This window comes from Erpetoichthys calabaricus, chromosome 3, assembly GCF_900747795.2.
Source record: "Erpetoichthys calabaricus chromosome 3, fErpCal1.3, whole genome shotgun sequence".
Lineage (NCBI taxonomy): Eukaryota > Metazoa > Chordata > Cladistia > Polypteriformes > Polypteridae > Erpetoichthys > Erpetoichthys calabaricus.
In genome coordinates this window covers 128,932,020-128,943,730 of record NC_041396.2, presented here as the reverse complement: position 1 = coordinate 128,943,730, position 11,711 = coordinate 128,932,020, and the positions used below count along the sequence as shown (strand labels likewise).

The following is an 11,711-nucleotide window of genomic DNA, read 5'->3' as shown; positions in this document are numbered from 1 at the left end:
TTCTTCATCATCTGTAAGTGAAGACGAATCTTTTCCATGTAAAAATTTATCCATATTTAAAGGGGTATAAAACTAAATATGAATCACACGAAGAACGTTAATCATACACAATTCAGCAACACAACTAATAGTAATGAACGATAACTACTGTCGCAAGACGAGTGAATGCGACGTAGCACGACTAATACGTCGGCTTGAATTGAATCTAGGTGAGGGCATGGAGCGATCTGCCTATCAAAGAATACTACGGAGTTGTCTGGCGACTACGTAGGGCCTACGTCGTAGGTGTCAGGCACCAGGCGATGGGATTTATTATTTCAGAGAAATGACACATAACATTATGAAACCTTTAAAAGGCTATTTACGCGAATATTTCATTGCACGTATTCTCGTTATTGTGTTTCTAAGGAGGACTGTTGAAATATTATTTAGTTAGAAAACTGTCTAATTTGACCGCGTCACACCTGTATCTGCTCAAGGCACACCAGTGTGCCGTGGCACACCGGTTGCGGAGCACTGATGTACACCATCAGGGCCTGATTTTCCTATAGGCTAACTAGGCTTCAGCCTAGGGCCTCAAGATCAAGAGGGGCCTACATTCAAATTGTTAGCAAAATTTTATTATCTCTCATGTAATTTACAAACTTAAAAATGGAAGGTGAAAGGGCCTCATAAGTGGAATAGCCTAGGGCCTCTTTTCATATAAATCCGGCCCTGTACACCATATTCTTAAACCCGTTTTAGAAATTTGGGTAGCAAAGGGGGTTGAAGCAAATCCCAGAATGTATGACAAACCCAAATTCGTATTTACAAATATCTCAAATTTTAAGATTTATATTTAAGGAAGAAAATGGTTTCTATTCCAATGTGCAGTATATGGATTACAATGTGATTGTTATAACAAATGCACGTTGTTGTAAACAAAAGAAACATTCAGTCTAATTGAAAACACTGTACAGTCACTCAAGTAAATCAAAGAAGTTAAGATTCATTCATTTTAAACACCAGAACACCCTAGTGATGTGTCGTTCGCGAACGAGCCGGCTCTAAGAGCCGATGCTTTGAAGCGAACGAGAAGAGCCGAAGCTTCAGCCAGCTGCTCCTGCTCAGTTCTGCTGAAAAGAGAAGGGTCCGGCTGCAGGTCGCAGACTTGGCCTTCCACGCCTCCTGCCTTCCACAGTCCGCCCCACAACCGCCTATAGTCCGTAGAAAGAGAAGAAGAGCTGCTGTACAGTTTTTCCAATTCGAAAAAGAAAAGGAGCTGAAAACGTTTTCCGACACGGAACAATGGCACAACAGAACCAGGTATGGACTCCCAGAATAAAAAGCACAGTATATTTAAAGAAACTTTAGATCCATTAAACAAAACTAATGAGATGTACGATTATATACAGTATAGCGAATCCAAGTGTTCTCTGTTTATCGTCATTACTGACATATCCAGTGCCGGATTAACCAATAGGCACATGTAGCATATGCTACGGGCCCCGCAATTTCGGGGGCCCCCAAATGGTGGACCCAATATTTAATGAAAAAGGGTAGCATTGAAAAACTGGTCTTTAAAAATATTATCTTTATGTTTTTAAACTGTAAATTTCTTACACAACAAAACTTTAGGGGCCCAACACATAAAATTCACATAAATATTATAAGATTATTATAATCGAGAGTAAAATAATTATTTAGTCCGGTTTGAACTGTTCAGAATCTAAACTTCAGATGATGCAGACCAAAAGGGCCCCCAAATTTGAAATGTGCTACGGGCCCCCAAAGCTCTTAATCCGGCCCTGGACATATCCTATTTTTAAGCATATCGTTTTAATTATTTTTTACCTCTTGTATTGTTTCTTTTTAATATTTGCCGTAGTATTTCATCTATATTAACTTTTTCACTTATTTATGAGATGCTATGTAGAGAATCTGCAATATTAGTGTACAATATGAAAGGTATTTATGTTTATCGTCGTCATTAATGTATGTTAAATATCTTATCTTAACTTAGTTAAGTTAGCTATTTATAAAAGCATGTTAGCGCTTTCTGCCAAATTAGTATTACATATTATTTTTGTTTTGATTTCCACAGTCGCATTTCACCATAAAGGCAGAGAATATAAAAACAGCGTTGATAACATTGATTAAATATCCAAATGAATCCAAGTGCCCTCTTTGTAAAAAGCACAGAGACTACAGCATCCTGCTACGTCACCTTCAGAGTCATGAAGGCCACATTGTCAAGTATGCAGGTAGTATATGTATGCTAAGAGTGTGTGCTTGCAAACAATACTGACATTTAGATTTCTGAACTGGAACTTTTTTTATATACAGGTTAAAAAGCTGAGCATTTTCCGTTGTTTGGCAGGTTTTACTATTTACAGATGTAACACAGGGTGTGTCCCAAGTGGCCAATTCCATTGTTGTTTTTGTTTAAAAGTCATTGTCAACAGTTTATTGTATGGCAGTTTTTAATATTTTTCTTTGATTAAATTTTTTTACCCCTTGTATTAGGGCCTCCCTAGCGTGTGCTTGGTGTGTGCTTGGTGTGTGTGCGCCCTGCGGTGGGCTGGGATTGGCTCCAGCAGACCCCCATGACCCTGTAGTTAGGATATATAGCGGGTTGGATAATGGATGGATGGATGTATTAGGGCCCAAGCCAAATGAATAGCCATGGCTGTGGAATTTCCATGTTGATGGTATGACCATTTCATATTGTAACTATCATTTTTTGTATGTCTGTATTTAATGTTGTGTTCAGGTTTCCAACGGACCATTTTGTGGTGTCTCTGTATTTCATCCTCGAGGCCCCCTTCAATTTTAATGAGTTGTGTCTCAACTTTAGTCCTCTCTTCTTTCATTGTAGTATTTGTAGAGGGAGGATTATATCTGGTTGCTGGTTCCCATTTTTGTCACCTTCCACAATTTGTGTTGGATATTTGTGTTATGTTTATTTTATTATATATATTTTTTTTTAATTTCAACATACTGTCCATAGTGGTTTTGAAGTTCCAGAAATGCCTACCTTTCAAAATCCAGATCATTTAAATGTATGTTTATAATGGTTTGCATAAATATTTTTGTAACATTAAACTCCTTTTAACAACGTGACTCTGCTCAGTCCTCTTTAGAATGACATGCTGGCTTTGTGGAAGAGCTGGTGTAGAATGTTACTTGAGAACTCCAGCACCAAGGGGTAAATGAAATTTAAATTTCCTTTAATAACTCTAATTTAGTTCTGCAGCAATATGGCAAATATACTTAGCCATATTGCAAATCAAAGACAAATAGTCCAAATGTTTACCATTATAAACTTAGTGCTTCTTTTTGAAATCACTGAAGTAACTGTTCACATCAGACTGAGCGAGCAAACGCCTTTCTAAATGAAGGCCAAGAACCATACAAAAAATTAGAAGGTACAGAAACAATGAACAGCCAGGACAGGGTCATTTTTGGTGCTTATTCTTTTGGTTCTTTTTTAACATTTTCTTAGGTAAATATTATTTTCTATGTTTTTAGGTTTAGACTTTATTGAGCCATTAATGAGAAGACAGAGTAAAGACTTGGCACTACATCTGAAATAAACAAATGTCTTGCTATTCTGTTCCATAGCACTACATTCTGCAGATTTCAGATTTTTTCTTTTAGAAGAAACGTCAGCGTTCCTTCTCCAACATCCAGCACAGGGCACTGATGAGCAGGTACAGACGCATCATTTTGTAAACTTCCATAAGAAAGCTAAATTACATTTTGTGGATGCTGGCTTACAATGCCTGTGGTATAGTGAATAAAATGTATAAAAAGACTTAATGCTTGTCTCAGATGCCGACTGTTAATCGTTAAGCAGTAGGAGTCAAAGCCCAAAAGACTAAAAACCTGTTTTATATCTTCTGACAAACTGTAGTACTAGTACAACTCTTAAAGGCCTTAAAACATTTGAAATGCATTGTGTGCTGTATTGATAATAGTGTATTGTAAGAAACATTGAAGACTTGTAGAATCTGTGATCGAAAGCAGTAATGTTAATAATGTATAATAAATTAAATTTACTGTACATTATTTTTTTTTACTTTCCTTACATTCCTTGTAAATGTCGAGGAAAAGGCTATGAGCTTTATGATGACCATTTAAAGACTTTTCTTTCTTTCTTTCTTTTTTAATATAATGTATTACAGCAGCATGGAATCCTTCAGCATTTCACCGAGGCACAGAAGTGGTGTGCTGAGAACATTTCTGTGTTCAGAGGGCGAATCTCACTCCCTGCATTACTGTCAATGGACAAAGACGACACTGAGGAGGCCCTTCAGAAATTTGATTTGCTATCTGAATTTCCAGAAGAAGAGGAGAGGGAATATGTCTTTAGACATATTTTTTTTCACATATGGAAGACATGCATCTGTTTTTAGATTAACGTGAGAGGAAAAAGGAAAATGACTGAGTTTTGTGAGAAAATGTAACAAACATACATGTCCCTCATTGTTCAGTTACAACCTACAATTCTTGTTCTATATTTTATATATTCTTTAACTTTTTTGTAATAAATGTTGCAAACCAACTTCATCTTTACAGTCCATTGTCTTAGTGTTATGTATTAAAATAATGTTTTATAAAGCAGGGCAAGGCAATATCTATACTAATAAAAGGCAAAGCCCTCACTGACTGACTGACTGACTGACTGACTCACTCATCACTAATTCTCCAACTTCCCGTGTAGGTAGAAGGCTGAAATTTGGCAGTCTCATTCCTTACAGCTTACTTACAAAAGTTAGGCAGGTTTCATTTCGAAATTCTACGCGTAATGGTCATAACTGGAACCTGTTTTCTGTCCATATACTCTTAATGGAGGAGGCGGAGTCACGTATCGCGTCATCACGTATTACGCCTCCTACGTAATCACGTGAACAAAACGAGGAAATGATTTACAGCACGAGTCAAACGTGGGAACGAAGGTAAATGACGTTAATTGTTGAGTGTCTTTTAATACTGTGTAAGCATACATATTAACACATGTGCAATTAAACGTGTGCATTTATGGGGTGATTTCTCAGGCTTAAAAGCTCGCCTTTTATTAAAAAGGAAAATGCAAACTGTTTTCATTCTGAAGGGCACAAACCACGTTACATTTCAGCCGTTAAACATGCAAAAATGTCGGTACACCAGATAAATAAGCGCAACATATTATCAGTTGTATTGTATGCTTACAATACATATAGAAATGTGTTAATCGTTAACTAATATTATGGGATGGTGTTTTTCGACTCGCGCCTTGATTTAAACGATTGCATGTCTTGGTGGGTTTGCGTAGCTTATTGTCAATATCTTTACAGCTCTTTTTAAGACTTAATTTAAAAAGGTTTTCTTCTTAATTAAAATTTAAAAGCAATACTTCACCGCTGCGAAGCCCCTCTAGTGCTGACGTCCGAGGTTCGATTACCGTAAGCGAGTGCAGTGAGTGTGTACGCCTGATGAGCCAACAATAAGGGGGAAAGACATATCGCGTACTCTTTGCATTATTTGACAGTAAACTATTTTCATCCATTCTATGATCTGCTTCTCACAACTGAAGGCACCGCGGCTGATGTTACCTGACTTGCTGGCCAACCATAAGCGTTACCTGGTAGGTAACCACCCACTCACTTCACTCCCTTACGGGAATCGAACCTCGGATGTCAGCGCTAGAGGCGAAGCCCCTAAAATTGCGCCACGGCGTGTGGTTCGTTTATTTGACAGCATGTAGATCAGGGTAATTACATTCACGGCATTTGTAGTCTGATTCACAATCTGATTGTATGGGTGGTTACCTACCAGGCAACACTTATGGTTAGCCAGCAAGTCAGCTCGAAGTGATCACTCGAGTGAAGGCAGCTTCACAAAAAAACAGATCCTTAACAAACTGTTATTGGTATATTTTCCCTCAATTTTAAAAGGTTTTCTTTTCTTCTTAATAAAAATTTTAAAGCAGTACTTCGCCGGTGCGAAGCGCGGGGATTTGAGCGACTGACGCATACAGACATATTCATGAGTGCAGGTACTTCGGAAAGAAAGCACCGTGTAAACCTAAAGTTTAAATTAAGTTCATAGACCTACAAAAGGTTGCCATTGATTTGAGGCAAGATTGCTTTTCTCATGTACAACTGGAAGACCTTATATGGCGTTCGTTTATAAAACAGCGGAAAAGCTGTGTTAAGGCTGCTTCACAAAAAAACAGATCCTTAACAAATTGTTATTGGGATAACCCTCAATTTAAAAAGCCTTTCTTCTTAATAAAAATTTAAAAGCAGTACTTCGCGGGGATTTAGATATAGATAGATAGATATATATATATATATATAGATATAGATCTAGATCTAGATATATAGATATAGATAGTGTGACAGACGACCGGCTACGGACTCCGGTCGCCACCCCCAGGCCGCTAGGAGGAGCCCTCCGGACAGCATATTCGTGCCCCGAGTTCCAGCAGGGCCTCATGGACTTTGTAGTGTCGTTACACAGCCCTGCTGGATACCTTGGGGGCCGCCAGGAGTAGCTGTAGGGGGCTAGTGGGCTCTTGTGTGCCCTATAACCCGGGAGTGCATCCCAGTCACGTGACTGGAAGAAGCGATGTGCTCCCGGGATGAAGAAAAGGACTTTGCCCTGACCCGGAAGGAAAACGGACTTGTGGGTTTGGCTTGGAGCCACTTCCGGGTCAGGGGATATAAAAGGACTCTGGGTAAGCCCAGACACTGAGCTGAGCTGGGAGGTAGGGTGGTGACGTGTCTGGGAGTGGAGGAGGATTGTTTATTGAGAAAGAGTATTGTGGTTAATGAGTGTGGTGTGGAGAGTGCTTTGTGCACCGTATAATTATAAAATAAATATAATTTATACTTTCACCGGGTCATCAGAGTGGTACCTGAGGGTTCGAGAGGTGGACACGAGCATCTACTGCTACAATAGATATAGATCTAGATATATATATATAGATATATAGATAGATATAGATCTAGATATATATATATAGATATAGATCTAGATATATATATATAGATAGATATAGATCTAGATATATATATGTATGTATGTCTATATATATATATATATATATATATATATATATATATATATATATATATATGTAAGCTTATAAGTACTGCCTTACTTCTCTTTAAGAAAGGAAGATGTAATGATACTTGATTTAAACGATTCCATGTCTTGGTGGGTTTGCGTAGCTTATTGTCAATATCTTTACACCTGTTTTTAAGACTTATTGACTGAAACGGGCTTTCACGAAAAAAGTTAGGGCTTTGCTACAGGATACACCTTCCACAAGTTAAGGAAGTAAAAATAAAAGTGTATATTTCTGTTTTATTTAAACCTTTTAAGTTTGTATGCATAGCCCCATTTGGCTGTTTTAGTTTTTTTTTTTCTTTCTTCAGTAATATTTAATCTCCTTAAAGAAAAAGAACATATGCATTTTACTTTTTTTGTATCTCTTTAGTAATATTTTAGTGTAAAAGGATAACCAGTATTTAAACCTTTTATGTTACTTTATAAATTTATTTTACACAATGTTGAAAAATTAATAAGAAAGCTACATATTTTGGCAGCTGCTGCTTTAATTTTCAATGAAATGAAAAAAGCTCTCCAAGAGAAAACCTCAATGAAGAAGAAACAGTTTGCACTATCTAAAAGGAGAACCCCTCATTTATAAAGGTTTTGCTGCAGATGACTTAACTGAAAATAAATGAATAGTTCCTATGTGTATAATACATATTTATCTATTTTACTTATGCCTTTATTCCAGCAACTTGCAACATCTGAGGTACAATTTGTTACATTACTTTTGTTTTTTGCAGCACAGGCAGGTGAAGTGACTTCCTCAGGGTCACACAGTGGTGTCAGTACCAGGATTTCAACTGACAAGCTCCAGGTTTGCTGAAATATTACTGAAGAAAGAAAAAAAACGAAAACGGGCAAATAGGGCTATGCATACAAATGTCCATCCATCCATTATCCAACCTGCTATATCCTAAATACAGGAGCCAATAAGTAGATATGTATATATATAGTATATATATATATATATAATATATATATATGTGAATGTATGTATATATGTATGTCTATATTTATATATATATATATATATATATATATATGTAGATATGTAAATTTGTATATGTATATATATATATATATATATATATATATATGTATATGTAGATATGTGTATATGTAGATATGTATATATATGTATATATGTTTATGTATATATATGGTTACATAACCTCTTTAACACACTACTTCTCTGCTGCGAAGCGCGGGTATTTTGCGAGTTTAGTTATAAACCACATTTACAACAGCAGCCAGAACTGAACCAATGTGCTGTACAAGAAAGGGTAAAAGAAGCAGTTCAAATATACCGTATGTACGCATCACAAAACTGCAAGAATAACCAGCCATTACATAAAAGATAAACTTAAAATTCCCATATATACATATTTATAATCCTGAATGTACGTGAGCCAAAATATACAAAAAATGTCAACCTTTTGGAGGGTCAAATGGCAGCAAGAACAAATAAGACATTAATGATGACTTAAAAATGGCCTGTGATGGAGCAGACCTAATATAATAAGGTGAGCCATTCCAGAAAAAAGGAGCAGCCACCACAAACACCCGATTCCTCCTTTGCTTCAGCCTCGACCTCGGCACAACTAAGAGCATCGGGCTAGTAGACCACAGGGATCTTGTTGGCATATACAAGTGAAGAGATTCCAAGAGGCAAGATGGGGCTGATCCACTCAAACATTTGAAAACAAGAAACAGAATTTTAAAATCAATTCTGAAATGGACCAGAAGCCAGTGAAGTGAGGTCAGTATTGGTGAAATATGGCCACACTTACGAGAGCCTTCAATAAGCGAACAGCAAAGTTGTGGAATAGTTGTAGGCGTTGTAACAGGGCTTGACCAATACCTACATACAAAGAACTGCAATAGTCCAAACGAGATGCTGTAAAAGATTGGATGGCCTTTTCAAGATCACAGAAAGAAAGAAAAGCCTTTACCTTAAAGTCTCAGCTGGAAAAAGCTTCATTTAACTTCACAATTTATCTGTTTGTCGAGTTTGAATGAGCTGTCACAGATCACACCTGGACTAACTGAAGCTTTATGATATGTATATGGAAAGGGGTCCAAGAGCAATAAACACCATTTATTATCATTTAGTTTAAGAAGATGCATTGCCATCCAGGTTTTAATATCATTCAAGCACACATGGAGAGTCTGTATTTTCTTGCTTTGATTTTAGTGGCCTGCGGTGGGTTGGCACCCTGCCCAGGATTGGTTCCCTGCCTTGTGCCCTGTGTTGGCTGGGATTGGCTCCAGCAGACCCCCGTGACCCTGTGTTCGGATTCAGCGGGTTGGAAAATGGATGGATGGATGGATGGATTTTAGTGGCAAATATATTTAAGTGTCATCAGTATAGAGAAGCTATACTTGTTAACAATGGAGCCTAAAGGTAACATGCCTATCAAAAAGATAGCTGGTCCAAGAATGGAACCCCACAAGTAAGAGGAGCTACAGAGGATGAGAACTCACTCAAATGAATAGAAACGCTCCTATTTCTTAGATAAGATTTAAACCATTTCAGGGCATTACTTTGGATAACTACATACTGTTCAAGGCAGGATATAAGAATCATAAGATCCACAGCATCAAAAGCTGAGGTAAGATCTAGCAGTACAAGAATGGCAGAATCTCCAGGATTAGTAATTGGGAAGAGGTCACTGTTAACCTTTAACAAGGATGTTTCAGTGTTGCAAGAACATCTGTATCTGGATTGGAATTTTTCCAGAATACTATTTTCATCTAGAAATGTTTGAGGTAGGACAACTTTTTCAAAGACTTTAGATAAAAAAGGCAGTTTAGAAATTGGCCTGAAATTTGACACATTAGAGGGTCCTTATTTTGTTTTTTATAATACGTTTCTGCACCACAGCGTATTTCAAGGCAGCAGGAACACAACCAGAAATCAAGCTAGCATTTATTAAGGTAACAATACTTGGTCTGACAGAATCAAAAAAAACATTAACTAATCAAGAGGGGACACTGACCAGGGGGCACTTTGTGGGATTCCGGCGTTACACCAAATCAGACAACAGAGACGATGACACACGCAGGCACAAAGTGGTCAAAGACAGCTGAACATACTATGGGAAGAATCTTGAGCAGGCAGTGACACCGATGACCTAATAACGGTAATCTTATTTACAAAAAAGTAAGTTGGGGTATGCAACAAATGACAAATTCCTAATACAAGAAATGGTATATGGCGATTAAATGATTTAAAATCACTAAAAAATTGATTTGTAATTATTGTATCGACCCAAACGAATCATTTTTAAAGTTAAGTTTAAAATCTGTTAGTTCAGTTCCAAAATAAATAAAAACGACGGTTTATGGAAGTGCAACTTTCAATAATGCAAATGTTTGCATTTCTTTAGAAAAACAAACGATATAATATCTATTAAGCAATTTGAGAGATTGCTTCACTTTTTTTGATAAGTACATATTTATAAATTAGGGTCCCAGGGAGGACAATTATGCATTAAAATTAAAAACCAGTTAAACATTTGAAAGTTTAATAACTCCACTTGAAATTTATCAACATTATAGCAGCAGCGAAGAACAAAATTAAGAAAACACAATTCAAGACAAACAATGGAAATGAAGGTATGAACTGTATTAGTAAGCTGGATCATTTAAAAAGTTGTTCAATATAAACAGTTTGTGTGTGTCCTGCGGTGGGTTGGCACCCTGCCCAGGATTGTTTCCTGCCTTGTGCCCTGTGTTGGCTGGGATTGGCTCCAGCAGACCCCCGTGACCCTGTGTTCGGATTCAGCGGGTTGGAAAATGGATGGATGGATAGTTTTTCAACGAAAGCGATGTTACAGAGGACGGACGCGAATGCTGGCGTGGTGTGGAAGGCAGGAGGCGCGGAAGGCCGGGGGCGTGGAAAGCAGGGGGCGTGGAAAGCCGAGTCTGCGACCTGCAGCCGGATACAATTGGCTGAAAAATCCATTTGGCAGGGGCGGGACTTTACTTATATGGGCACACAGAACATTGGCTCATAATGCCGGCTCGTTCACGAACAACACATCGGACTAGGATCGTACCATTATGTGAAAGAAGGAAGGGGGGCAGACGCTCCGAAGACAGCGAGTGTTGGTACAGGCCAGGTACACAGAGCGACGCTGTCGAGGAGCCAGATTTAAATGCAAGCGCATCGTGAAGAAAAAAAGAAGAGTGAAGAAATGAGCGAAAGCCGAAAAAAAGGCAGCATCTGGCTGCATTTCAGTGATATTGGAGACTGCAAAGCTAAGTGCAGAATTTGTAATATGAAAATATCCGTTAGAGCAGGGTCAACAACAAACCTGCACAGACATATAAGAACCACCCACCCATCCGTGTAACTGGAGGAGAGCGTGCCCTCTCTCCTGCCATCCACTGACGCTGGAAAAAAGCCAAGTACTTCTGCTGCAGCATCCACTGTCTTACCAAAAACTGCAGGTATAACACAGTCTTCAGTTCAAACCAAAATAAGCACATTTATTCCAAAACAAATGACGCCAAACAAACAAATAAGTGTCAATGAGGAGCTGGCTAAAATGATAGCTAGCGACTTTTAACCATTTTTCATTGTGGAGGACAGAGGATTTACAACTTATGTACAGGCCTTA

General features: G+C 37.9%; 1 long non-coding RNA gene across 1 annotated transcript; it reads left to right on the top strand.

Moving 5' to 3' along the window:
* The first annotated feature begins 1,101 nt into the window (after positions 1–1,101).
* LOC127527183 (uncharacterized) lies at positions 1,102–4,551 on the top strand. The gene is made up of 4 exons (XR_007934487.1): positions 1,102–1,305; positions 2,753–3,187; positions 3,511–3,692; positions 4,167–4,551. It is a non-coding gene; the product is annotated as an uncharacterized LOC127527183 (long non-coding RNA).
* Positions 4,552–11,711: the final 7,160 nt, after the last annotated feature.